The 25,225-nt window shown below is 49.3% G+C and overlaps 1 protein-coding gene and 2 long non-coding RNA genes across 8 annotated transcripts in view; 1 reads left to right on the top strand and 2 right to left on the bottom strand.

Annotated features, from left to right (window-relative positions):
* DSCAML1 (DS cell adhesion molecule like 1) overlaps positions 1–25,225 on the bottom strand; it is a 344,746-nt gene that overhangs the window by 151,812 nt on the left and 167,709 nt on the right. The gene's annotated exons all lie outside the window — the stretch shown is intronic.
* On the bottom strand, positions 13,945–19,269 carry LOC111095815. Of its 2 annotated transcripts, none has more exons than XR_005359201.1 (3): positions 19,244–19,269; positions 14,789–14,967; positions 13,945–14,104 (listed from the first exon to the last, which is right to left on the bottom strand). It is a non-coding gene; the product is annotated as an uncharacterized LOC111095815 (long non-coding RNA). The 2 variants fall into 2 exon arrangements; XR_005359200.1 differs by lacking the exon at positions 19,244–19,269 and adding an exon at positions 16,483–16,521.
* On the top strand, positions 19,300–23,208 carry LOC111095816. 4 transcript variants are annotated; one of them, XR_005359205.1, is made up of 4 exons: positions 19,300–19,387; positions 19,683–19,806; positions 21,239–21,505; positions 22,783–23,208. It is a non-coding gene; the product is annotated as an uncharacterized LOC111095816 (long non-coding RNA). The 4 variants fall into 4 exon arrangements; XR_005359204.1 differs by having other exon boundaries at positions 20,508–21,505; XR_005359203.1 differs by having other exon boundaries at positions 19,333–19,806.

Here is a 25,225-nt window from a genome sequence, read left to right as displayed (position 1 = left end):
TCATCCAGGGACTGTCAAGTGCTAAACATCTGAGATGCTTGCAATCACAAACAGGAGGATCTAGTGAGGCGGGGTGGGTCAGGCTAAGCTCCCAACATTGACCTCAATACCTAGGATGGGAGGCAAGCAGGTGAGGTTGGCTTGGGGCTCCTGTCCCCATCCTCACAGCCACCCCATCTCACTGGATCCTCCCTCCCTTCCCTCCTCCTCCTTCTTCTCCCATCTCCCGCTCGCTCTGACAAGCAGGGAGCATCAGTGTAGGATCAGGGGACCCTGCTGCCATCTGTAGAGAGGAAAATGAGCCTCATCGACCCAAATAAATAGAATAAGCCCATGCAGAGGGAGAGTGGCTGCTGTGAAGACGACCGAGGCACGGTTTGGGGAGGCTCTTGCAGGGAGAATGGGGGTTGGGGCTCAGAGGCCCCCCACTTTGGCTTATTCCAAGCCTCGGAGGAGACCGGGAAAGGGGATCGCAGCCTCTTTCTCCACCATGATCAAATACAAGCCCGAAAGGGGGCCTGTAAATATAGTGAAGCAGATGACAGGCATCACTACATATTAAAATGCAAGCGACCAGAGCTTGCCTCCTGCCGACGCTGCAATCCGCCTTGGAAAGGACTGCTAGGCCAAGTTCAATCAGAGGCACGGGGCAGCCCTTCCTCCTGTCACCCAGATATTCATTTATTCAAAACAAACACGCACTCAAAGTCTTTTTATTCTAGGTGAACAAAGCAAACATATTCTGCAGGCAGAAGAGCCCCCCGCCCCCAACTCAATGTGTTTTCATTAATATAAATTGTTTGCAGTAGGCAAATTAATTCTAGAAATGGTTTTTAGACATGGCAAATCTTTCTTGTAAAGCAAAGGATGTGCGAGGGCCCTCTGCATTTTCGTATGCACCAGAGATCTTAGGTAAATATAATAATGCTGATAATGATAATCGATGCTTATTACAATGGTCAGGCTTAACAACCGGCAGCGCGCAGAGCTCACTGGAGTGGCTGGATTCAGAGTCTGAGTTGTGTGGAACCCCAGGGAGCGGGCAGGTGACATGAGGTACAGAAAGCTTGAAACTAGGGACTTCTTAGTGTATCTTGACATCTGCCTTTGTAGAACGTTTCCCGGTTTAATTCATGAAACAGACAGGCATAGCCCCATTATACAGTCGAAAGGGTGAGGCCCCGCGACATTGAGTGGGTTGGTCCAGGTTACTTACTGGATAGTAAGGGGCAGAGCTAGGACTGAAATTCAGATTACTTTGGGTCACAGCTCCTACTTCCATCAGACCAGGGCTCTTTAACTTCAGGGATTTGGGTCCCACTAGGAAAAAAAAATTTTTTTTTGCCTTATCCAAATGCCTCTGTATTGTTATTTATATAATATTCTTCTCAAAATCGACCTTAAATCACCAAACACCTTTTGGCTGGCACCATCTATGATAATGAAATCCATGAAGCCACGGGCTTAGGTGTGCTAGTTCCAACTTTTTAAAAATAAAGATGAAATACATAACTTCTTTTTTTAAGTGCTTGTCTATGCGCTGCCTAGAATCGCCTGGTATACCACGAAGGCACGTGCGCCACATTTTGCGAAGTACAGGCTTACGCACAAAAGCTGCAGCCTGACACATCTAAGCTGTTCTCATCATTCCTGACTGTCCCACCCCCAATACCTGCCGGTTCCTCCCACACAAGTCCTGCCAAGGGGTGTGTGCCGTGTGTCCTCTTCAGATCTATGGCCCTTCTGTAGCTTAGAGATGGAACATGAGGCTGAGGATGGAATATGACCTGAGCTTGGCTGGGTCCCCTAGCTAGCTAGTCTAAGCTCCACTAGCTATCCTATCTGCAGTGTGGGGTGTGTCCCAGGGCAGTGGCCAGGAGGAGACCGGAAACCACGAAGACCCCCTACATGCAGACTGGGTACTGGATGAGGACAAGGAAGTATTGCTAATTTTGTAAGTGGCAATAAAGATCATATGGCTGGCTCTCTGGGAAGTAGCCCTATTTCTTTTAAAGATTCATACTGAGTAAAATAGATGTGAAATTTATAAGAGGCCAGGATTCATTTTAAAACAGTTCAGCACAAAGTAGCCCCGAGGTGGACAAATCTTAACAGTTGCTGAAGCTGAGTGGTGGGGTGATGGGTATAGGGAGTTCATTATTTTACCCAGTTTGGATTATTTGTATGAAGCATTTTTTAAAAATGGGGAAAAAAAATATCCTAGCTCAGCGTAAGAAAGGGAGGCGTCAAGACCTATAAAGGCAGTAGCAGAGTTAAGGGGGTGAGGCGGGGTCTTTGAGGGAGAGGAGGTGGTTCCAGCAGCCCCTTAACCCAAAAAGCATCCTCAAAGTTTGCCTTCTGCTTCTCAGCCTGGCCAGGTTTCTCACTTAACCGCGGCATGCCGTCATGAGCGCCTGCCTCTGTAATGAGGAGTGATGTATAATTGATGAAAGCACAATGTGATACAGTCACAGAAACCTCGTCTGCTGGAAGACATCTGTTCAGCACATAGAATCCACTCAGCTACTGTCACAATGCATTTACTGTATTGTATCGAAGCCCCAGGAATATGCGAGCACCGCGCAAGCTGCGATCTGTAATATTATATGTCTTGGGACGTGGAGAGGTAGGAACCCACGCTTCTGTTTTTGATATTTATGTGTCTGGGCTGCACTCCCTCTGCCTCCCTTGCTCTGCCTGCACTGCTTCAGCGTCCTCCTCATAAATTACCTCTGCTCTCTGACGGGCTTTTAGCGGACTCCGGGCCGGAGTCTAACTTCTCTCCCTCAGAGACTTGTGTCAGAGAAGCCTTAGGGAGCCGCGTTCACGGCACATTCTGGAAACAGGGAGGAGCACTTCACAGGGAGGCGGCTCCCAGAGACTCTGCCTGTTGGTGCACCCAGGCCCCTCCCCGGGGCCCACCTCCAGACTGAAGGCTCCTGTGAGGTCTTTGTCCTCCATCCAAGTGGGTTTTCTGCAGGTCTGGACAAAGGGGAAGCAGGGCTGGGTAGAAACGGAGCACCCAAAAAGGGCCTTGGCATGGATGCCCTGGGCCAGGTCAGGCCATGGGCCCCTGATCTGGGCTGCTTATCTCCACTGGGGAGGCAGATGTAGGATCCCTGGGCCGGGCCAGAAAGCTGTGCCGATCTGGGAAGGGCAGGGGCCCTGGGACACCAGCCATCCGGACCTCAAGTGTCATCAGTTGGGTTCCGCAGCTCTGGGCACTCCATCTTACTCTCTTGGCTAAGTCCTAGCCTATAGTCCCTCCACTCCTGGAGCACACCTTCTCCTGGACACCACCGTGTCAGGTAAGAATGCCTCAGAGCTTGGGTGGAATCAGGGCAGTGCACCCTGTCAGCCCTCATACTCAGAGTTCAGTGTCCTCATGTGGTCTTAAGCATTGTGCATGTTCTTTTTAGGGGTCTTCCCTGGGGTCTGGCACAGGGCTACAAAGACCCCTCCATGAACTGGACATCTAACTTCGAAGACCTCTCACCATTGAGGACTAGAGACTACTAGGTTCTAGGTTCGCTAATGGACAGTAGGCATCGTATTAATAGCTAAATAGCTACACGGTACCATTACGTGCCTGGCAATGTTCTAGGTGCTTTACAGCATTCAATAATACAGCCCCATCCATAGCCCTCTGAGGTGGAAACAATTATTAGCCCCATTTCTCAGATGTGGACACTGAGATATAATAAGGTGGATTCTGTGCCTCAGGGTCATATAGCTAGTGAAGGATAGAAGCAGGCTTTGAGCCCAGGTAGTCTGGTTCCAGCACCCAAGCTCCCAGCCTCCCCACTGAACTGCTGCCAGGACAGAACTCAGAAGGAAAGGCTGTGACATCAGGCAGCTCTGGGTGTGAACTCCAGCATCGCTTCTGGAGTCTGGGTCGCGACTTCCTGCAGGCTCAGTGTTCTCTCCTACAGATGTGCTAAGAACAGCCACCTCTGAGGGTCACTGTGAAGATGAGATGAAATCAGGCTCCAAAGTGTCTAGCACGGTCCCTGGTCACTTATGTGTCACTAAACAGGAGGGTGTTCCTGCCCCACCCCTGCAAAGAGGGGATAGTGGGAAATGGCCTAACCTCTCCATCCACTGATAAATGGTCTAAAGGACGTGATGTGTTTGCCTGCCCCGCCCTTGGCAGGTGGCTGACCAAACTGTTCTACACAGAGATGCTCGCTGGTCAGCACACTCTGGCCTGGCCACTGAGAAAAACAGACATCTTTCGCCTTTGAGCACAGGTGTCTGCTTTCCCACCCTCTCCCACCTGTCCCCCATCTCTTGCACATCTTCCCTAAAAAGGCAGATTCCCCTAGGCAGCTACAAAGCTGCCTCATTGTGGGCCTCACTGGGGCTGTGGGTCACTCAGGGGGTATCTCTGGGCTGCTGTGTGGGTGCCTTAATTGGAGTCTGGCAAATGAACCGTGAGGATGAATGCTGTTCCATGCCACCTGCAGAGGGGAGCATGAGGCTGGAGAGAAAAGATGACATCTGACCACCCTGAGCTGGTGTACAGGCTTCCTACAACCCCCTGTCCCAGAGGCTCGGTCGGCACTAAGCCTCATTTATCAGAAGACCAAGGGCTGTGTGGGCTTGAGGCCGTGATCTCCTCCGGGTCTTGGGATTGAGCCTCACATTCAGCTCCCTGCTCAGCAGGGAATCTGCTTCTCTCTCTCCACCTGCCCCCCACTTCAGGCCTCCAGAAACAAAGGGGAGGTAGGTCTTACCTGGCAGGATTATTCAGGGATGTGAGACATCAACCTTTTTCAGTTCTGCCAAAGCAAAGGGAAAGGGACAAGGGAACTAAAGGAAAACCTCAAGGAATTCCAAAAGACATACACAGATATGGGTCCCTATTTTTTGGGGGGGGATCTCTATTTTTGACTCCATTTCAGCCCTAGAGGAAATTTCTTGCTGTTTCTCTGTGTAGGGTAGTATGTCAGGCCAGCGCTTTCCTCTGTGAGTCTAAGTATCTTCATGTACTACATGCCAGTAGCACCCCTTGGTCATCTGGACAACCAGTTATGCCCCTCCACCACCCATGTCCAAACACCCCACAAGGAGAAGCCCTTCTGATGTGCCAATGTTCCTAGTGAGGCACCCACACCTGCTCACGCCTCTTGTCCTAAGACTCCAAGAACAGTCACGACTTCCCCCTGGGCATCAGCTTCTGCAAAATAGGGCGCTGTGCTCTAGCCTGAACATGTATGATCTAGGTGTCCCCAGGGGTTAGATGACCTCCTATAGCCAGCCCCGGGTCCTTCTCTGGCTTTTTACGTGGTCCTCTCTCCCTGGTCAGACTCCTCAGGTCCCTCCCTGGTTTGTAGCATCCCCAGTCCTCCCCCAAGGGATCTTTAGTCCTCTGTGGTTGAAGCCCAGGGAGGGAAGGAGGAGAGAGAGGGTGAAGGGCATGTCCCTTTCCACCCTGGATAGACCCTCTCTATTATTCAGTTTGCCTGTCATCCCCTGCCCTCTGACAGTTTCTATGGTGGGATTTTAATTCCTCATTGTTACCTTTGTCAAGATGGGTCTCCTCTATAGTTCACCCTTGCCTTTCTCTTCAGCTGTTCTGTTTTGCATTTCTATGGTGGGTTTCCTCCTTCCTGATATAATGATTACTCTGTCTTTCTCTTTCACTCACACAATCAGACACACACACACACACACATACACACACACACACCCTTTGATATTTCCTTAAGACACTTCTCTGAAGAGATGAGGGTGAAGGAAGGCTATAGGGGAGCTTTAATGAGGAAGGCTTTCTTCATGGTAGGGATGGGGGAGGGTTGGAGAGAGTCATTAGAATAGGGATCAAGGAAGTCAGTGGAGCCACAGTCTCTGAAGGGCTTTTAAAAAAAATCTACTTTTTTCCTCATTAAAACATAATACATATTCATTTTGAGAAATTTGGAAAATTTTAAATAGCAGAAATAAGAAAATAAAAATCAGCCGTAATCCCACCAACACGAGAAAGTCAATATGTTGATGCTTTTGGGTGCATTTCTTTAGTCTTTTTTGGGGGGAGGGGGTGTGAGATCAGGTTTTATATGAAATTTTATATGCTGTTTTTTCTCACTTTATAGTATAATAAGAGCTTTTCTTCTATATCATTAAATCATCTTTGAAAGCACCGTTTTCACACTACATACTACTCCCCTCTGTGGATAGGCCATGATAGACCTTTCAGGATTCCCAGAACCCCAAGATGCTAGGGCTAGCCTGGCTTAGCAGTTCCACAAGAATGGAACTCACAAGACAGAAGGTGAGGCTCTCTCCCTCATGCTGCATTACTTCACAGTAAGGAAGAGCATGCTAATGTCAGTGCTCATCCCCACCCTCGTGTGGGCCACCCTGAGGTGGATTTTTGCCAACCCCATGTATGGTGACAAAAGCAACCTTTCAAGTTCTAATTCCACCACAACCTATGTAAGACCATCTTTCTCAACCAACTTCCCAAAGTGAAGGGATAGAAAGGAAGCAAGCTGTAGAAATATGCAGATAAAAGTGGCTAAGGAACAAAATGTCATGTCTTAAGCTCCATGACAAAATCATGCAGGAGCAGGAAACTTATTAATAAAATCATTTTTTGTTCTGTATTGTCCATGATAAATGACCACACTCAGCATTAGTAACTACAAACATACCCAGGGAAACGGATATCCACACAAGCCTGTTGCTCTGGCTGAAAGCAGTGGATGGAATCCAATTTTGGGTTTGAAGGTAATTTTCACAGCCCCAAGCAAAATTATCTTAGAGAGCTACCACCACCACACATGCAATAAAAGTAAGACCACTGTGGCTAAAGTGGGGGAATTTCCCCCCAGAACTATAAAAGATCTCGGGCAATGGATCTAAGTCCAGCGCTTTTGAAACAACAAGCTCTACTCTTAATGGGATTCTTAAGAAACAACCTCCCTGAAACTTCAGAAAACAACCTCCCTGGAACTTCAGAGCATCTTCCAACCAGAACTTGCCATTCCTCTCAAGAAAAAAATCCCAGCAGGGCATGCCAAGGGCATCGAGCAGTAGAAGGTTAAGAAGGAGAGATAACTGGAAGCCCACTTCTAATTGCAATAATATATTTCTATGCTTGAGTGAAATTCAATATGAGAGAAAACAGATGCAAGATGAATACCACTATGTGTCTCAGTTACTGCCTATGGAATCTGCTTCACAATGCTCACAAAAAGCAGTGGAACCATGCATCCTAGACAAATAATGATGAGGCAAGGGAAGTGGGAGACAGATGTGGGGAGAAAGATGCAAAAGGGAGCACATAGGTATGCTGTGCAAAAAGTTAATACTTATGAACCAATGCTAGCCAAGGCTGACACACGTGTATTCAATGCATAAAAAGGAAACTCCAAAAAGAGCTCATTGTTTTGAATGTGGAGGTAAATCTGGTCATCCAGTCTGTTACTATAAAAGGTTCCTAGGAAAAAAAGAGGGGAAACCCAGTAGCTAGCTTTGGGATCAACTAGTTTGGCATTTACAAGGTTTCCATGTCCATGAATTTGTCACTGCTGTGGGGTTTCTTTTCCCTTGGCATAGAACGGTTACAGTGATGAGCGGTCACATAAAGCACAATATAAATTTTTATTATTATTGGACGGTGCTGTGGCTGGAACTGCACGGTTCTGCATGGAGGTTTTCAGACATATTATAATTACATTCTGTAGGTTTGCAAATAATGACATAACCCAGTCACCTTACTGTGGATATGATTTATTACAAATAACAAAATGTTATTATATGGAAATTAGCTTCCACACAACAGCTGACTGGAGGGGAATGCTCCAGAGCCACTTTAATCACGAAGACAGGAACCCGTGGCATTTCAGGACCTGGGACAGCGCCAGAAGGTCCTCAGTCACCCTGCTTGCCAGAAAGACCTCTGTAAAGAAGGATCTAGAAGGAAAGTGTGTGAGGGCAGGGCAGTGAGCAGTTAAGATCCAACCTGAGTTCAAGGCCAAGCCCTTTGTCAGCCTGGGAGAAGGAGCTGCCATGGATTACTTTTGATTTTTCACTCGGGTGCTGCCTTCTCCTGACCTCCTTTTGCAACGTAAATGTTTATTCTCTAACTTGAAAATTGTCAAGCCCAGAATCGTCATCCAGGAGCTCCCTTTCTTTTTCGCATCTTTCGAAATACTGTCATTATTTTTAAGAAGAAGAAGAAAAAATTCAACCAGAGTTGAATTCACGGAGCAAATTGAGCACATGAGGCATGTTATATCCGGTCCTCTCCATGAACTTAGGCCAGGCCTGGGGCAGGGGTGGGGGATGTGGGGGGTGGAGTGGGATACAAAAAATATACGTGAAGAATCAAAAAATTCATTGGTTATTTAGTTATTTAATGTTCTCCCACAGGGTGGATGTCGTTGTTTATGGGGAAAAAAAAAAAAAAACAGAATATGACACTCTTAGAAATTCTGTCTTGCTTGCCTCTTTCCCACCATAAAAGCTTAAGAGATCTGAAATGCCAGCCTAACAGATGTACCCATCCTGCTTATTTCCTGAGATTTTCCAAGGGGATTACCTTTTGGTATAATGCAGTTTGACAAGGTAAAAATAAAAATGATAATAGTTTCCATAGGACCCTAATGTTTTCCCATATCCTATGGGTAAAACCGATTACCCCATTTAACCTATAAGTAGGAATTAGTTCAGCAACTTGCCCGAGACTGAAGAGTAAAGGAAAAATCAGCACTCAGGTTTGCTAATATCCCAATCCCAGATATGGCGTGCTCTATTCATCAGTGTCTAGGGTGATTTAAGGGATGAGAGCTGTCCAAAGTGCAGCATAGGGCCCTCTGGCTGAAACAGTATGCTTTCCCCTTACCTTGGGAGTCCTTGACTCTATGGAGAAATTCTGGCTTTTGTGTCTCTGTCTACATCAGGCCCATAAAATATGGACTCCAAACCTTTCTTTGCCCTTGTCTATATGACTTCAGGGTGTGGGGTAGAGGTAAGCTGAAAAGGGGGGAACATGTGCAGTGTGGCAATGGGCAGCTGTGCCAACTTCCATTACGGCATCTTGGGGATGCAGTTATACAAAACCCAAGTGTGTTTGTTGTTTTCTCAAAATCTAGGCTAAACTGTTTTGGTTTAATTTGAGTAAGAGCTCTGAGAGCTCTAAGGGGACCTTCTGACTGTCTCATTTTGGAGCTGGGTTTCTGGTGTCTATTTTTTTGAAATTGGTACCCAAAGTTTTGAAAGAATAAATGCATTAAAAACTTAAACACCCGGAAAGCAATCACTCAGTGACATTTAATAACACTAATGTGGTAGAATTACAGTTATTATAGTAATACGGATCTCAGCACCAGTTTCCTTTCAGTAATTAGAGTATTTCTGACCAATTAACATGAAACATTTTTCTCCAGCTTGGGGCAAACTTCTGGTGGTTGTTGCAAAACCAGAAACCTTTTCTTAGAACTTCACAGTGAAAAGCCTCCCTCTTCTTGCCCTATTTCCTAGCATGACTAGGTGACACTGGATCCATCCCTATTTTGCTACTAGGAACATGTAGCTTCCTCTCCCTTCACCATCCAGCCCTAGGCTACTGGATGTCTAAGTTTAATTCTGGTCCATACTCTTTCTCACCTCTGGAATAACGGTGGTGGGAAGGGGTGAGAAGACTTTCCCCCAAAAGTCTTCAGTGGATCCTTATTATTTAGATTCACAGAACTATGGGATGAGCCCTTAGAAACTTTCTAGTGTTGGATCATTCTCTTTGGAGTATGGATGCCTTTCTCCAAATAAAATCTCACGTAGAACCTTTAGGTATAAAGTGGATGGGAAAGGTGATGCTCTGGATGAAACCCCAATGAGGGATTCAGAGCACCCTCTGCTCAGTAGCGCTCCAGCCCCGCTCCATACCGTATGAACATGGTGTTCTTCTTCTCCCCCAACACAAGATATCTGCCACCATCCCTACTTTGAACAAAGTAGACTCCAATCCAGTATTCAATACGGTAAGAGCCAGAGGACCCTGACCTTAGTTGGATTTCAGCTGGCTCAGAAGACGGGCATATAGCACACACAGATGTACAAACATCAGACCAACAGCGATATATGCTCACAGATAGGAACGCCCAGCTCAGCTTCTAGGACTCGTTGCTGTTGCTGACACTGGGGGAGCACAGAGTGGGAGCCCCATTACCCCAGGGAAGGGCCAGGTTCTGCATTTGAATCTCGGCTCTGCAAAGGTGTGTGTTCTGGAGCAAGTTACTTAACTTCTCAGTGCCTTATCCTCCTTATCTGGTGACATGGTGGGTAATACTCATAGAACCTGTGCTATAGAGATGGGGTGAGAAGTGGATGAGTTTATTCTGAGAATAAGCATTGATTTATCAAAAGGCCCCCAAATGAAGGAAGTATTAAGTGTTGGTGTCCCTACTACTGACCACCCTGATTTACCTTGCCTGGTCTCTGTGCTTGGCTTTTCTAAGCACCTACATGGAAGTTTCTGGAAGTTAGGTTGGGGCAGGGCTTCATGCACCACAGAGGGAGGGCTTTTATTGCCTTGTTCTTTGCAGCCCCTCCTTTCTCTTCCTGGGCCTGGCTGGCCAAGCAGGAACATCTTGCAGGCACGTGACAGCCTCTCTCAGCTGAGCTGCGATGCGTAAAGGGATTTATGGTTGTAGAGCCACATCTCATTCTGGATCATGTCAGAGAGTGAATCCCCACTCTCTGCTCACAGCTGTGCACTAGCAGGCCTGCCCTGCAGAAGGGAAATGCCAGCTTCCCTCTCTCTTGGGCTCTGGGTCCCACTGGCCATCCCTCCCCACACCACAGGATCCCCTTGCTTCCTACTCCCTTTGCTTCCCACCAGAGGAGGGAGGAGGGATGGTCTGAGCCACCACATCAGGCAGTGACAATTAAGCCTATTCAGAGCCAAGTCATTTGCATGCAACTCCTCACCAGGCGGAAAACACTCAACCTGTCATTATCTCCTGGCATTGCTGGTGACTGTGCCATGCGGCTTGTAGAGATGGCGGCTTCTTTCCCTTGGGCACTGCCAGGCAGGGAGAAGGTGATAGATGAAGGGCCCAGAATCTTCTCCTGCCCTAGCTGGCTTCTGCAGGAGGCCAGGAGGCTAGAGCCAGGGGAGGAGGTGGCATGGGACAAGGTGATAGGACTCCATGGACCAAGTTGCGCTTGGGCATTGGGGAGGGTCTCTGGAGGCCACAGCAGGAGTATTGGAAGCAGGACAGGAATTGTCTGAGGGTAGTTCTTACCTCCTCAGCTGGAATTTTGAATGAGATTATCTCTTGAAAAGTATGAAAAGCCACCATTTTGTTGTACACCCACAGAGCAGTCTCTGTAGCAGCTGCTCCCTCAAAGGCACTCCAGCTGTTCCCTGCCCCCACGCTGCACCCACTACTTCTTCCTCTGTCCCTCTCCTACCCCCATCTCTAAATAAACCACAGTAAGATCCAAATGCTATGATGCCAGGGTATGCTGGTCCAGCATTTCTGGTCTCAGAGACAAAAAACACCCAAAGGCAGGGGATCTCACATTGATTCCCGATCTTGGGTCATAAGCCCTTCACAGCATATCAGAAAACGGGGTTCAAAGGCCTTATCCTCAGGGTGGGGGTGGGGGTGGGGGGATGTTGAAACACTTCATCGGAGATTTACTTTACCTGTTGAGACCAAGAGAGTAACCAGCTTAGGCCCCCACCCCACCCCACCCCAAACAGGACTAGCCTACATTTAGAGCAGATGGTACCACTATGAAAGATCCAGGAGCACTACACCATCCAAAACAATACTCAGTATCCACTATGACCTGAAATTCCACTGTTTGTGTTTTATTCCTTTCACTTAAACCTTTGATCCTGGTTTAAATGCTAATACCCCTGAGAGAGGCAACACCATAAAATGTGTTCAGTTATTTACTCCTTAGAAAGAAAAAACTTCTACAGCCTTTTCTGAGAGTAAGCATTAGAAAGAAAAAGAGGGACACAATGAGAATATCACCCCGTGAATGGGTGGGAGCAGGTTTTACCAGCAAGAGGGAAAATGCAGAGCAAAAAAATTGGGGCAGGGAAACCCAGCCTTCCTCATATTTCTTCCCAGGACCAGCTCTGACTCACTGGTTCCTGGGACACAGAGACCTGAGCACACTGGAGCTTAACCAAGCCAGCCCCGCTGAGTGTCCTCCATCCTGAGTTAGGCCTCCCAGGACAGCAAGGCCCTGCACTCAATCCCCTGAAAAGGAGCTCGAAGGACCACCTTTTAGTTTCATTACAGTTTCTGCTGCTGTAATGAGGCCACATACCCACAAACCCGGGTTTCTTTCTCTTTTAAAGGCACAGATGTATCAAAAGGACAACAGCTCTTCCTGTCTCTGCTCCCACCTCAGAATCAGCAACTCTACCTGGCGCTTTCAGAATACTAGTTGATGTGGTGCCAGTACCTGGTGTTGGTAGGAAGGCAAGACTCCCCACATAGCTGATGCTCAGAGACAGCAGTGCAAGGTCCCATAGGAGAAAGGGCAAACAGAGTCCAGTGGCCTGGCTATGGAGGAGAGCCAGAGTCCTCCAGCTCCTGGCCTGGAAATTCCCAATGGGCTGCAGCCCTCACCCTAGAACTGCTGCTAAACTGCGTCCTAATTTTGCCCATTTATGGTGCCTCTATCCCGAATCAAATGCCACTGCACAAGGCTTCCAAGCTGTGGGAAATCTATGTGTGAGTAGCTTCGTGGCTGAGAGCTCTGGGGTCAGGCCCATTTGAATATTCCCCTTGTCATGTGCCGAGTGACTGCAGGCAAGTTAGTGTCTCCAGGCCTCAGTCTGTTCATCTGTAAAATGATGAACCACCTAAGTCAAAGCTTGCTGTGAAGATCACAGGAGACAATGGATACAAGGCCTGAGACATAAATGTTTGCTATTTAATTTTATTATTTCCTAAAGCGTAAGGCTAGTGCCACAGGTTAATGCAGCAGTATTCACTCTGAAGGACGAATTTTTAAATTCAAAGAGGGGAGACCAACTTGCCTCATTCAGCCAGGGGCAAGAATGCAGTCATTTGGAGGTGGGGAGCCTGGTCTAAGAGTAACTTGGGAATGTCAATGGATAGAAACAGAAAAACTTAGGCAATTTCCTGAATGATCTTGAAGACAGAGATCTTTGCAGGAGGGTCAAACACCACCACTAGAGGCAGCAGCTCTAATTCACTAGCATCTACCGTGTGCCAGGAATTGTGTCAAATACCTTGTTCATAATCCTTAAGATGACATGTTAAGAGGAGCATTATTATCTCCATGCTATCAGAAGGAAGCTCAGATGGGCAGGTGATATGGCCAGGGCCCCATGGCTGGGCCTGGGCAGAGCTGGTATTCCAACCTGACCTTGTCTGAGTCAAAGCCCCGGTCTCCCTCCTGAGCAGAACGCCTTCCATGCCGTGGTGTTACTACAGCACAGGCTCTTGGCAGGTTATGGGAGCCTCTCATTCACCTTCCGGAGCCCTTGCACGCTTGCACGGTGTCTGGCCCATGGCAGGTGTTCAGTACATGACAATGAATTGAACATATGGTGGCCTAAGTCCATTTAATGTCCTACCAGGGGGTGGAGAGGTGCCATTCATAAGAAGTCGCCCAACACGCCTGTGGCACCCAGACCACTGTCACTGTGAGGGGGACTGGCTGCCCACCATGTGTCTGAGATGAGTCCTGGGAACTTGGCCTCTTACTGGGCTTGGCTGCTGCACAGGGATCTCCTACCCCCTCCCCTCCCTCCCTTCCTCCCAGTACCAGCCCCCCACCCCCAAGGCCCATGTTAAACTACACCAAACAACAGAGGCTCCACCTTGGAGGGCTCTGCTCATGAATAATGAACCCACACCAGGCTCCATTCTTTTGAAGGAATTCTCTCTTGGCTGGTGAAGCTGTGTGGCAAGGCGCTGGCTCATTATTGCAGTTGTTTATTTATTCATGCTCAAAGGGGGTGGGCCAAGCCCGCACGCAGACATCTTTTCCTTCATTGAATCCCGTTCTCCACCCTCTTTTCCTTCTAGGACTAGCTCTTCTCCGAGGGCTCCAGTGGAAGATGGGGTGAAAAGCCAAATAGCCTGATTGTCACAGAAGCCTGGGATGGAGGAGCCAGAGATGGAAATGGAAGGAGATCTCTCCCATGCCGGTCTGCCTGTCCCTGCGTCCCTGGCAACAAGGCCTGTCTGGGATCCAGGGCTCCCTGCCATGGAGACATGAGGCAGGTGCTCTGGGGACTCCCAGCGCCTGGCCTGTGGCACAGGCTGTCTGTTGGCTGTGGGCTTGGGAGGAACCTGATCAGAGGGCTCTTATAGATGGAGCTCATGGCAGCTGGAGAGCATCTTCTTCCTTCTACTCTGCCTTCCTCCATCCTCCCAGGCTTTAAATCCTCAAGGCCTAGGGCACCTGGGTGGCTTAGCGGTTGAGCATCTGCCTTTGGCTCAGGGCGTGATCCCAGGGTCCTGGGATCAAGTCCCACATAGGGGTCCCTGCATGGAGCCTGCTTCTCCCTCTGCCTGTGTCTCTGCCTCTCTCTCTGTGTCTCTCATGAATAAATAAATAAGATCTTAAAATCCTCAAGGCCCTTCTCTTTGCCTGTACCCCTTACCCCTACCTTACGGGCTGGCGGGCATCTGACTTCCCAGGGTCACTAACTGGGCTGGGAAAGATGGGGCTGACCCCGCCCTGGTCTCAGCTCAGGCCTCCCCCACCCGTGCACCCAGCCTCCCTCCATCTCCAGCTCGGAGAGCGTCCCTCTGCAGCCAGCCCAGAGCCCTCTCACCGTGCCCAGTCCCACGAAATGCAGCACAGCCCAGAATGCAAAGCCGAGGCAGAATGGAAAAGCACTTAAGCGAGGGCCCTCAGCCAACTTTCATTTACTCCGCCACCTGGCTTCCTTTCGTCCTGGACACATGGAGTCTGTCTTTGTTGGACTAGATTTCGCCAGTAGGTCAGGGTAGCCTGCAATGGGAGCAGAGAGGTGTTTGGGGAAGGGGTGGTTGGACAAGTGACAGAGAGGTCTGGGGCGCCGGGGAGAGACCAGAGGGTCAAGACTGGGTTTCTGGCCCTAGTGCAAGCTGTCTGGGTGAACACCTCCTGCTCCAGGGGACATGCTGATATGGGGAGCCGGGCAGACATGGATCTGAACCCCGGCTTGGGTCCTTTCTCGTTGTGTCACTGTGGGGTTGGTGGCGGCGTTGGGGGGCAGTCACATAATGCCCTTGAGCATGAGTTTCCTTGTCCGTCAACTGGGACAACCCCAAGGTCCTTGTGGATGGTTGTAAGGGTTAGAGACTATGTGTGTAAGACACTGAGGCCAGGACCTTGTATGTGCTCAGAACATAGCAACAGTTCCTATCCTTCCTGTTCTCTAGCCTCAGTTTTCCATTCTGTATCATGGGAAGAGCAAAAGCTGAACTCTGCTGTTGGGCACATGGGAAATTATTCTGGAAGTTGTCAGTGCTGCTGTGGTGACTCCTCATTGAGCTCTCACTGAGCTCTCAGGTTCACAGGGGGATAGGGCTCCCACTTATTAAAAAAGATTTTATTTATTTATTCATGAGAGATACACAGAGAGAGTCAGAGACATAGGGAGAGGGAAAAAGCAGGCTCTCCCCACAAGGAGTCCTATGTGGGACTCAATCCTGGACCCTGGGGTCACACCCTGAGCCAAAGGCAGACCCTCAACTGCTGAGCCACCCAGGCATCCTGGGCTCCTACTTCTTAGGGTCCTTCCCTGTCTCCCCTCCTAAGGTTTCCTGGAGAGTGAATCCTGAGGAGCAGAGAGGAAACCAGGGGCTGGGAATACCTCCTTGGCCTCCCATGGCTTCTGTGGCTCCCAGAAGGAGCCTATCTACCCTCACTGCTCTTGGAGAAGGTGGCTCAGTCTTTGTGTCAACCCTCCCTGGAGTGGGAATGTGCCACAGTAGCCCCTGCCCGCTCCACTTGTGAACGGTTCCAAGTATTAAAACAGCCTTACAAATAAACCCACTGCCCTCATGCTCACCCACAGCTTGCAGCTATATCTTTACATGGATGTGCTCTGTTTTCTGTACAACGTCCCTTCAAGTATTTCAGATGGCTTATAAAACTCTGCAATATCCTCTCTTAGAATATACTCATTAAAAAGGTCATTCTTAATTTGACATGGATTCCATCCATCCCACCCACCCTGATCCTGCCAAAGATACTCAGTAGGTCAGACTCCCCCTTTCTCTACATGTAGGGGAGATTTTTTCTCTGTGATTTTTCAGCTTGCTAATGCTAGCTCATCAGTGCAGCCCAAGGAGGGAAATGTGGATTTGATACTAATGTTCCTTTTCTTTAAATGTGCTCTTATCAGACCACAGCTTCTTTACCCAGGAAAGACCTCCTGTGGAAGGTGCCTCTGTAGTGTACCAACGAGGAAGAGTGGGATTTGACAAGGGAATCGATTCAAGGAAGGAGTGTTGACACGTTTCCTCAGGCAACACTTACAGAGAACTTTCCAGGAGCCGGGCAGAGTGCTGAATGGTCAGAACACAGAGCTGCCTAAGTTCCAGTCCTGTCCCCCAGGAAGCTCACTGTTGACTGAGACCAGACAGGATTCTAAGCATGAGGCTCCAAGAGCAAACTGTCCAGAAGAGACGGTCTCTTTCATTGGTGGGAGCAAAGTGGGTCCTGACTCTATCTAGACATTCATGTTTGACCATCTGTGACTCCAGTGGCAAGCCCCCCATCACCTTGTCTCCTGACCCTAACACAGCCTCGTGATGCTTGGTGGCTGAGTCTGTCTGCCTTGGAGACTGGGTCAACATGTGCCTCAGTGGGGCGGGAAGGAGGGGCAGATGGGGTGGCAGCTCCCTGATCCAGAGTGGCAAATCAGCCTACCAACCTCAGAGGAAAGGCGTGTACATGAAGGTGCAGAACCAAAGTGATGCCATCTGTACATCTATATCTGCTCTGGTCTGGGTTCCTGCTATTCATATCCCTGGCCGATGCTGGCCACCTGGGAGCCACCATCCAGGGCAGAGATGGTGTCTCTGTTGTATCGGTCAAGATGCCACCAAGAAAGAGAATTTAGCTCAGAAGTTTCCCAGCAGAGGCTAAAGCCTTAAAAGGAAGGGACTAGCCACCCTACACCTACACCCTACACCTGGGCAGGGTGTAGCCAGTTGCAGGTGCATCCAGAGCATCTCAGTGAGAGCTGGAGTAGGGGCCCAGGCATCAGGTGAAGGAGCCCTGGCTCCTGGCCAACAGTCCCTACACCTCGTCTTGGCTAGAGAATGGACCTTCAGGACAGGTGATGAAGGCAGGAAGGCGACAGAGAAACCGGAAGGGTCTGATCCCATTGCATGGAGGTGGATGGTTCCCCTGCACCCAGAAGCCATCTGGGGTAGAAAGACTCCAGAGGCCTTATTGGTAGACTTCCTCTCTCCACCTGCTATCATGGTAGCTCTAGAGCAACAAGGCCAATGATGGAAGCTAACATAAGTTTCTTCTGCAGGGTAGTACATACATTTTGACCTATGACCTGTGCCTCAAAGAGCTCCTGTATAAGGGCATTGGGCCAAGGACTGTGGGTGATGTTGGGCAGATTAGACCTCTGGACAGATAAGACATCTGGGTGGGAGATACCCGTGAACAAATGAAAAGTTGAGCAGTAATACAACTGTGGAATGTAACAATTCTACAACGGAGAGATGACATCAATACTTAATGACCTGGTATGGTTAATACAGCCTTGCAAATAGATGTAACTTTTATTGAGTAATTTTTTCTGATCATAAAAATAAAGTATACTTATTATAACAAAAATTGAAACATATTGAAAAGTATAAAAGGAAGAATTGAAACCCACAATCCAACTTCCTCTATTAGCATTTTGGTGTATTTCCTTAATATCACTTTTTATTTTTATATGTGTATGTAAACCCCTCCTCCCCCCAACGCACACCCACATGTACACCCGTTACGTTTTGGGATAGTTGAGATCATATTGTACACGGTTCTATTTCCTGCTTTTTTCACTTCACATTCGACCAAGAACGTTTTTACATTTTTGAACATTCTTCATAAACCAGCAGGCATGATGCCCATGTGACAGTCCCCTGTACGGATGTACCAGAAGGTATTTAAACAATCCCCTGTTGGTATTTAAACCATTTCTGATTTTGTACTCCTATAAATCTTTATCTGGATTTCTGATTATTTTCTTGGGATAAATTCCTAGAAATGAAGTTACTGGGCTGGCAGGAAATACTATTGGTAAGGCTCTCTGCTACATTTTGTCACCAGTGTTGACACATGTCGCTGTAAATACCATATCAATTTTCAAGATCCCTAGCAGTCTGCCAAAGCGCCCTTCCCACCTTTGCCAATATTAAAGGTGATAGATTTTTAAATATGTGCCAAATCGAGAGGTCAAACGTGGCAGCTTGCTCTCATTTGCATTTATGATCACTAGCGAGGTCAAGTTTTCTGCTTTATTCTTTTTCAACTGTTCTTTCTTTTAAACATTCTCTTGTTATGTTGTTTGCCCATTTTTCTTTCCGGATGTTAGCGTTTTCTTAATACTCTAGAAGAGCACTATATTTTAAGGATGTTTATTTTTTGCCTGCTGCTATATTCACTTCAGATAACTTTTTCTTGTTCTGTCGCTTGCCTTTTAACTTCATATACTACTTGTTTGATGAAATGAAGTGGCAGGTGTAATGCTGAACAGTCTGGCAGACTGGCTTTGCACTCTGGCCTTCGCCCATGGCCACGATGGGCCAAAACAGAGTTTTCTGGAACTGGCCTCGTCTCCTGAGCTCCTCAAAACCTGCCTGCTACTTGACAGGAACTTGTGAGGATGCCCTGCAGAGCATTCTTGACCTGAAAACCATCCTCTCCCCACCTCCCCCTGAAAGAATAACAAACCACCAAACACCCAACAGAGTAACCTGCCCTCCTCAAGGAGGCGCCAACACTGTCTGCACCAAGGCGGTTCCTAGCCAATGGCTTGGGGAGAGAAATCTAGGCCAGTTCCAATGGATTGTTTGTGCACATTCTTCATGCCAATGAGACACTCTTGACTGCTCGGCTTTTTCCCCGTGACTCAACAGGGAATTCCAGAGACCAGTTCCCCTGCCCCCTTTTACTGCTACAACTAGATTTTCTGGTCACACATTCTTCCCAAACTCCTCCCTCCCAACCACACAGTACACTCACACGCCCCCCCCCCCCCCCCCCCCCCCCCCCCCCCAGTCCACCAGACCTGGGCAGTGCTGGAGATTCTTATCAGGTTTTCTGAGTAAGGGGTTGCTATGTCAACAAAGATCTTGTCAACAACCGTCTCTAGTTAGTTTCTAGGGGCAACCTCCCCCCTCTCCCCCACCCCAAATGCAGTGACAACGCATAGGTTAGCAGGTGCCAGGGCTCCTGGGGACAGGCAGTTAAGGACAGATTCAGGCTGAAGGGATAATGGGGGTGCTAGGTCTTTTGACACAGACCTCCCCCAGGAGTACACTGTACACTTTCGCCTTCTCTTTTCTGCTTTTCTTTTTCTACTTAAAATATCTTGGAGGATATTCCTTATTGGCACACACAAAGCCACCACCTTCTTTGTTATGGTTGCCCTGTATTCAGTTATCCACAACTGTTTCTATTTTCTGAACCAGTTCTCTGTTCCTGAGCATGGAAGTTTCTGCTTCTAGGTTCTATTACAAGCAACACCACAAAACAACACCAGCAAACCCCAAACTTGTCCCTGCTCTTGTGCTGATGGCTACTTCCACCTCTGTAGGGTGAATTCCTAGAAGTAGGATGGCTGAGATGAAGGTATGTATGCTCCAATATTAAAATCTCCTACCAAATTCCCCCCACCTGGGGAGGAGTAGACCTGCTTACTCCTGACCCCCTCCCCTGATCTCAGCAGCACGGGAGGCCAGTTCAATCAGAAAAAAGCAGAACTCCCAACACAGCCACCTAGGCCCTGATGGCAGGGCAGCCCCTAGCCTGGCTCTTCTGGGCCTTGGCAAGAAGGACCTCCCCCTTTCCTTGCTGGCATGGCCCTTGCATGTGCCATTCCCATGTCTGGAATGTTCTCCTCTGCTTTCTCAGCCATACACTGCTTCTTCATGGAAGCCTTCTCTAGACCCCCAGGGCTGGCATTCAGCCCCTCAGCCCCGCTCCTGGAGGGTGATGTCCTTCTCCATTCTTGTTTCTGGCCTCTTTATGGTGGATTACTTGACAAATGTCTCAGCTACACTCTACGCCCATGAGGGCAGGCGCCATGTCTGTTCCTGATCAGCCTGGTGTTTCCCAAGAGCAGGTGTAGCATCTGGCCTACAGAAGGTGGGCGATGTATTTCTAGAATGATCGAACAAAGTCAAAATCATGTTTCAAACTTTCGCCAACTTTCAAACTACTACTTCCTGCATCTCCACCTCCCATCCTGCTGAAAGATCAGGACCCTTCTAGCATGTTGGCAGGGAGCCCTACTGTTCTCCTAAACTCCGTTCTCTCGTCCCTGCATCCAGCAGCAGTCCTCGCCCCTTCATGGCAGCAATGCCTCTTCCCTCTCTAGGCCCTTGGGTAAGTCATTTCCTTCCCTGTAGTACCCTGTCCTCCTTCTGGTGTCTGATGAAGTCCTGTTCATCCTTAAGAACATAGTACATCCTTTCTGGCACCTGCCAGCCATCCCAGTCACATTCAGCCTTGCCCCCAGCCCCGTAACCTGAGCTCCAATGGGCTTTTTACCTGAGTTTTGGAATTGTCTATGGATTTTCCTGTCCGTCCACCGGATGTGAGGCTCGGAGAGCAGGGGGCATTCTTTGCTCGTCTCCCGATGTCCCAAGCACAGTGCTCTATATGCAGTTGATGTTCAATAAGCTCCAGAAAGAACTGGACCAAATGATGCTAAATGGGGCCCATCTTTGCTTCTTGAACTTTTGGAGAGGTTTTCCAGACGGAGCTCCCAGGCAAGGCTGAGAGACCTTTTCCCCTCCGCCCCCCCTCCTCCCCAGCACAGGCAAGCCAAGTCCCACGGCTTGCCAACTTTCAAACTACATTATCCCTACCCTAGAACTCAGGCAATATCATCAGACAAGGCAGATGTTTCCCATCAGTCTGGAAAGTTTCTATTTTCATTTTCCACATCACCATCATGCTATCAATCTCTTCTCCAGCCTGCTTTCTCCCCCTGCCTCCCTGCCCCCACCCCCAACATACCAACCACTGGTCCTGCTAGGGATCAATTCCTATGTTGCAGATACAAAGGTAGTTTTGCTTGACAAATGAAGCTGCCCTTCCAGGAGGTAATAAAGAGATCGATACTGGTTACACTGGAAATCTCAGGAACAAGGGGGCCAGTGACACCTTTGCCACTTCCACTAGCAGGACCACCCTGTGCAACCTTCCCCAGCCCGTGTCGCCCTGCCTCCCTCCTGCCACAGCTCTGCACCTGAGGCGGCTGGAGTGCCCAGGACCAGGCCAGCCGGCTTCTCTTCGCAGAGAAGTCATTGGTCACCGTCAAGAGGTGAGCATCCTTTGGATGCAGAGCCCCCTGCCCTGGGCCCTCTGGGGGTGGGGGAGGAGCCTATGAAGAAGCAGGGCAGGGCAGTGCTGATGAAAGAAGCCTAGCGGGGTGACGGCATAGAAAGCAGGCCAGGCTTTGAGTCTCAGTTCTGCCACTTGCTGGCTGTGTGACCTTGGGAAGTAACCTGCCATCTCTGATTTGGCCACAGCTTCTATTGTGAGTCAAGGAGGTTAACTACATAACGTAAGGTCCATGGATGGTCCATGGATGGGCTTCTGAGGGCCCACGTACCCCTGAAATTCTCTTCAAATTCCATGCATTTTTTTTTTCTGGATAGAGGGTCCATGTTTCCTCCTTCCCCCATGCACTTTAATATCAGATTCTTAAAGGAGTCCTTGTCTCTAGATGATCAACTCAGCCCCAGCATTCTCTGATTCCAAAGAGCAGACAGGCGTTCCTGCAGTGCGGCTGATATTGCTGGGGGTACACAGAGGGCACTTCGGAAAAAGACTCAAGGACACATTCAGAGTAACAGTAAAGAGACAGTGGAGGCAGGTGGATAAATCCGGGAAGACTTCCCGGAAGAGGCAAATTTCAATAAGAAAGCAGAGTTTGCGGGTGATGCAGGAGCTTTAAAGGGAGAGAAAGGTGAAGGAAGCATTGCAAAATAATGGGGTGCTCTCTCCTCTCCCATGCTCAAAAAATGGGATGCTTTCGTGAGGGGGACCCCTAATTAGCTGAGACAGCTCACAGTCCTCCACCATGAACAAGAAATCAAAAAGTCAAACACCAGCTCATTAAATGCTCAGGGCTGGCTAGCTATTAAAAGAATTTCCATTTCAGAACAGGATGCCTACCAGGGAATGCCAGACCTAAATATAAGCCAGCCCCCTCCCTGCCAGGAGACTTTACGGTGTTAGGCAGGCAGGAGGGAGGACTGCGTGGAGATGTGTCATTACTTTTAACATCCAAATATAACTCGCCCCAGGGGGTCTGGGACTGAGGCTGCTCTTCCCAGCTGCCTCCTGCCAGAGCCAGGGGGGGCACTGGAGAGCGGGGAGCAGGCCCCACAGAGCAGAGATTTGGGTTGCAAGCAGACCACAGTCGCCCATCTCCTTCCCCAAATGTCCGGAGTCTGGAGGGAGGGCCACTGAGGTCTACTGGCTGCTGAGGTGGGGCGGGGGTGGAGGGTAGTTCAGGGGCTCTCTGGGCGGAGGAGGGGGTGCTTTGGATATTCATGATTACTTTTCCTGCACGCTTCTCTGGAATGCGGAGAGGAAAGAAATTAGGAAGAAACGACCGTCGAGCTGCCTGCAGATGTACGTATACACGTACACGTATCTGCACTTCTTCCCTTCATGCTTCCGGCCGGCAGTTCTGCACTCACATGGATGCTTATTCAGCAGATGTGTGTCTGCCCAGAGATTGTAAGCTCTTTGAGGACAGGGCTGTGTGTCTGTTCACTTTGCAACCCTCCCCATCTAGCTCAGTGCCCAGCATAGAGGCCCTGGCGAGGGAATTAACAGCTGAAATGCCAACGATGCCAATGCCCCGCATGTGGGCAGAGGGCTTGACACGTCTGGTTCTCAGCTCCGCGCTCAGTGGAATCACCTGGATGCCTTCATGCTGATTGATTGGTCTCAGGTACGGGTGCAGCGCGGGCATCCGGGGTTTTAAAAGCTCCCTAAGTGATTCTAATGTGAAGCTGCATTATCTAATAAAAAAGGTTTTATTCTCTCAGTTTGTCTCCTCCTCCTCTTTTAATACCCTGTTGTTGATTCTTAAAGCACTCTCCTGAGGTAGGCAGGGCGGCGATTACTCCCCTGAGATACCGAAGAAGAAACCCAGGCTTAAAGCAGCTGAGTGACATGCCTGGGGTCACATGGCAAGTGGGCAGTGAGGTTGGGGCCGAGGCAGGGTCCTTACGGTGCCCCTCCCAGTGTGATCTCCCGGAGCCCGTGGAAACCATGGGAGGGGTCTTGACATTCAGGGATGTTCATTTCTTGCAGCAGGGCCCAGAAGCCGAGGTGACCGAGACCCAGCATCCAGGTGGCAAGACCCAGCATCTTCCCCTTCACAGTGTGGTGGGTACTGGTGCCACAGGGAGGCTGGCCGGGGCTGGAGTCAGGCGAGACGCTAGCCCAGGGTACAGGGGTTGCTCAGATGCAGGCACACCGAGGGCACAGCTTGTGATCAGATAATTATGCACAGGAGGATGGTGGTAAAGAATCTACAGTGGAACAGTCTGTCTCAGGGTGCTTCTGGCTCATGTGGAACTAAAGGCCTGTTGATCCGGGAGGGGTGACTTAGGTCCCGGGCAGTAGAAGTCCCCCCTACCCCCACCCACCCTGGAGTGGGGACAGTGGTACCCTCCTCATGGGCTGCTGTGATGGTGAAATGAACAGAGGTGCCAGTGACATCAAAACGGAGAGAAAACACTGCTCTGTGCCCTTCATCCTGGGGAAGAGCTGTGGGCTTGTGTGTCCTTTTCCTGCACACCCGAGCCTGTCACATCCTGAAGTCCGGGATCCTGGGCCTACCCGGGGAACTAGCTGATCCTACTTGCAGCCCTCAGTGCATGAATTCTGGACCAGGAAGAGTTTGTCTTCTTGAAGTTGGGAAAGATCTCGTGGAAGCAGGCGTGTAGGGAAAGGACCAGGTGGAGGGGGGTACTCTGCTGACTTGGACCCAATGATCAAGGCCAGTTCCAGGGGGAGGGGGCAGGTGTCTCACCCCTCAGATGTGGCTGCTCCCCAGATGTCTTCCATTCTCGCTGAGGCAGTATGGCTGGCCAGGTTGTAGGCAAGGGAGTACAGCTAGATAGTGGACCTCATTAAGCCCCAGGCAGGTGCTTTGCGTGGGGAGAAAGGTGGCATCTCCTTCCAGGGAAGGAAACCCTCACAAATGCAATTTCCCACACCTGTCTGGGCCAGGTGAACAAGCAGCTGCTGGCTAAAGTGTCCCCATCAGTAACCCTGGAGTCCTCAGTGAGCGTTTATTTACTGAACGTTACTCCCATGGCCAGGAATGGGAGCAGTGTGGGGAGTCTCTGCAGAGCAGGGACATGTGGCTTCCTGCTGGAAAGATTTGCTCACTTGGACAGAGCTGAGATCTATAGCCAGGTCACAATCACCATTTCTATCTCACCCAGGCAGCCCTGAGACTGTCCCACTGGCAGGCCTCATGGCTGTAGCCCACTCCAGGGTGCAAACATGGCAATCTTATAATTAATAGAATTACAAAGAAGGGAGGGACTTTGGGCTCATTATCAGTTCAACTGGCCTTTCGATTCCTTTTGAAACTCTTCTGCAAACAGCCTTCCAGTGCCTATTAACATGCCTCTAGTGATGGGATGCTCACTACCTCCAAAAGTTTCCACTCGAATGCACTAGACATTGTCTTATTGGATTGGGGCATGGATTGGTCCTCTCAGCAACTCTGGAAAGTCACCGATCCTGCTGCTGGGGCTCAGGAAGGTGGCCACAGTTGGTGGTTCAAGAATCTCAGTAATTTCAGTCCTAACAAATAGTCCTCGAGTCCCCAAGGGGAGGGTTGCGGCATGTTGCTTTTCACTGCTGTGTAATATCTCATCATAAGACTGCAGCACTGCCTACCTATTCTATCGCTGATGGGCATTTGGGTGTGTTTCAAGCTTGAATGAATAAATCTCACATGAATGTGTCTCACAAACACAAGGCTGGGCGAAAGAAGTCACAGCCC

The sequence above is a fragment of the Canis lupus genome, chromosome 5 (genome assembly GCF_011100685.1).
Source record: "Canis lupus familiaris isolate Mischka breed German Shepherd chromosome 5, alternate assembly UU_Cfam_GSD_1.0, whole genome shotgun sequence".
NCBI lineage: Eukaryota > Metazoa > Chordata > Mammalia > Carnivora > Canidae > Canis > Canis lupus.
Note: the sequence above shows the minus strand (reverse complement) of the source record. Positions and strands in the feature narration are given on the sequence as shown.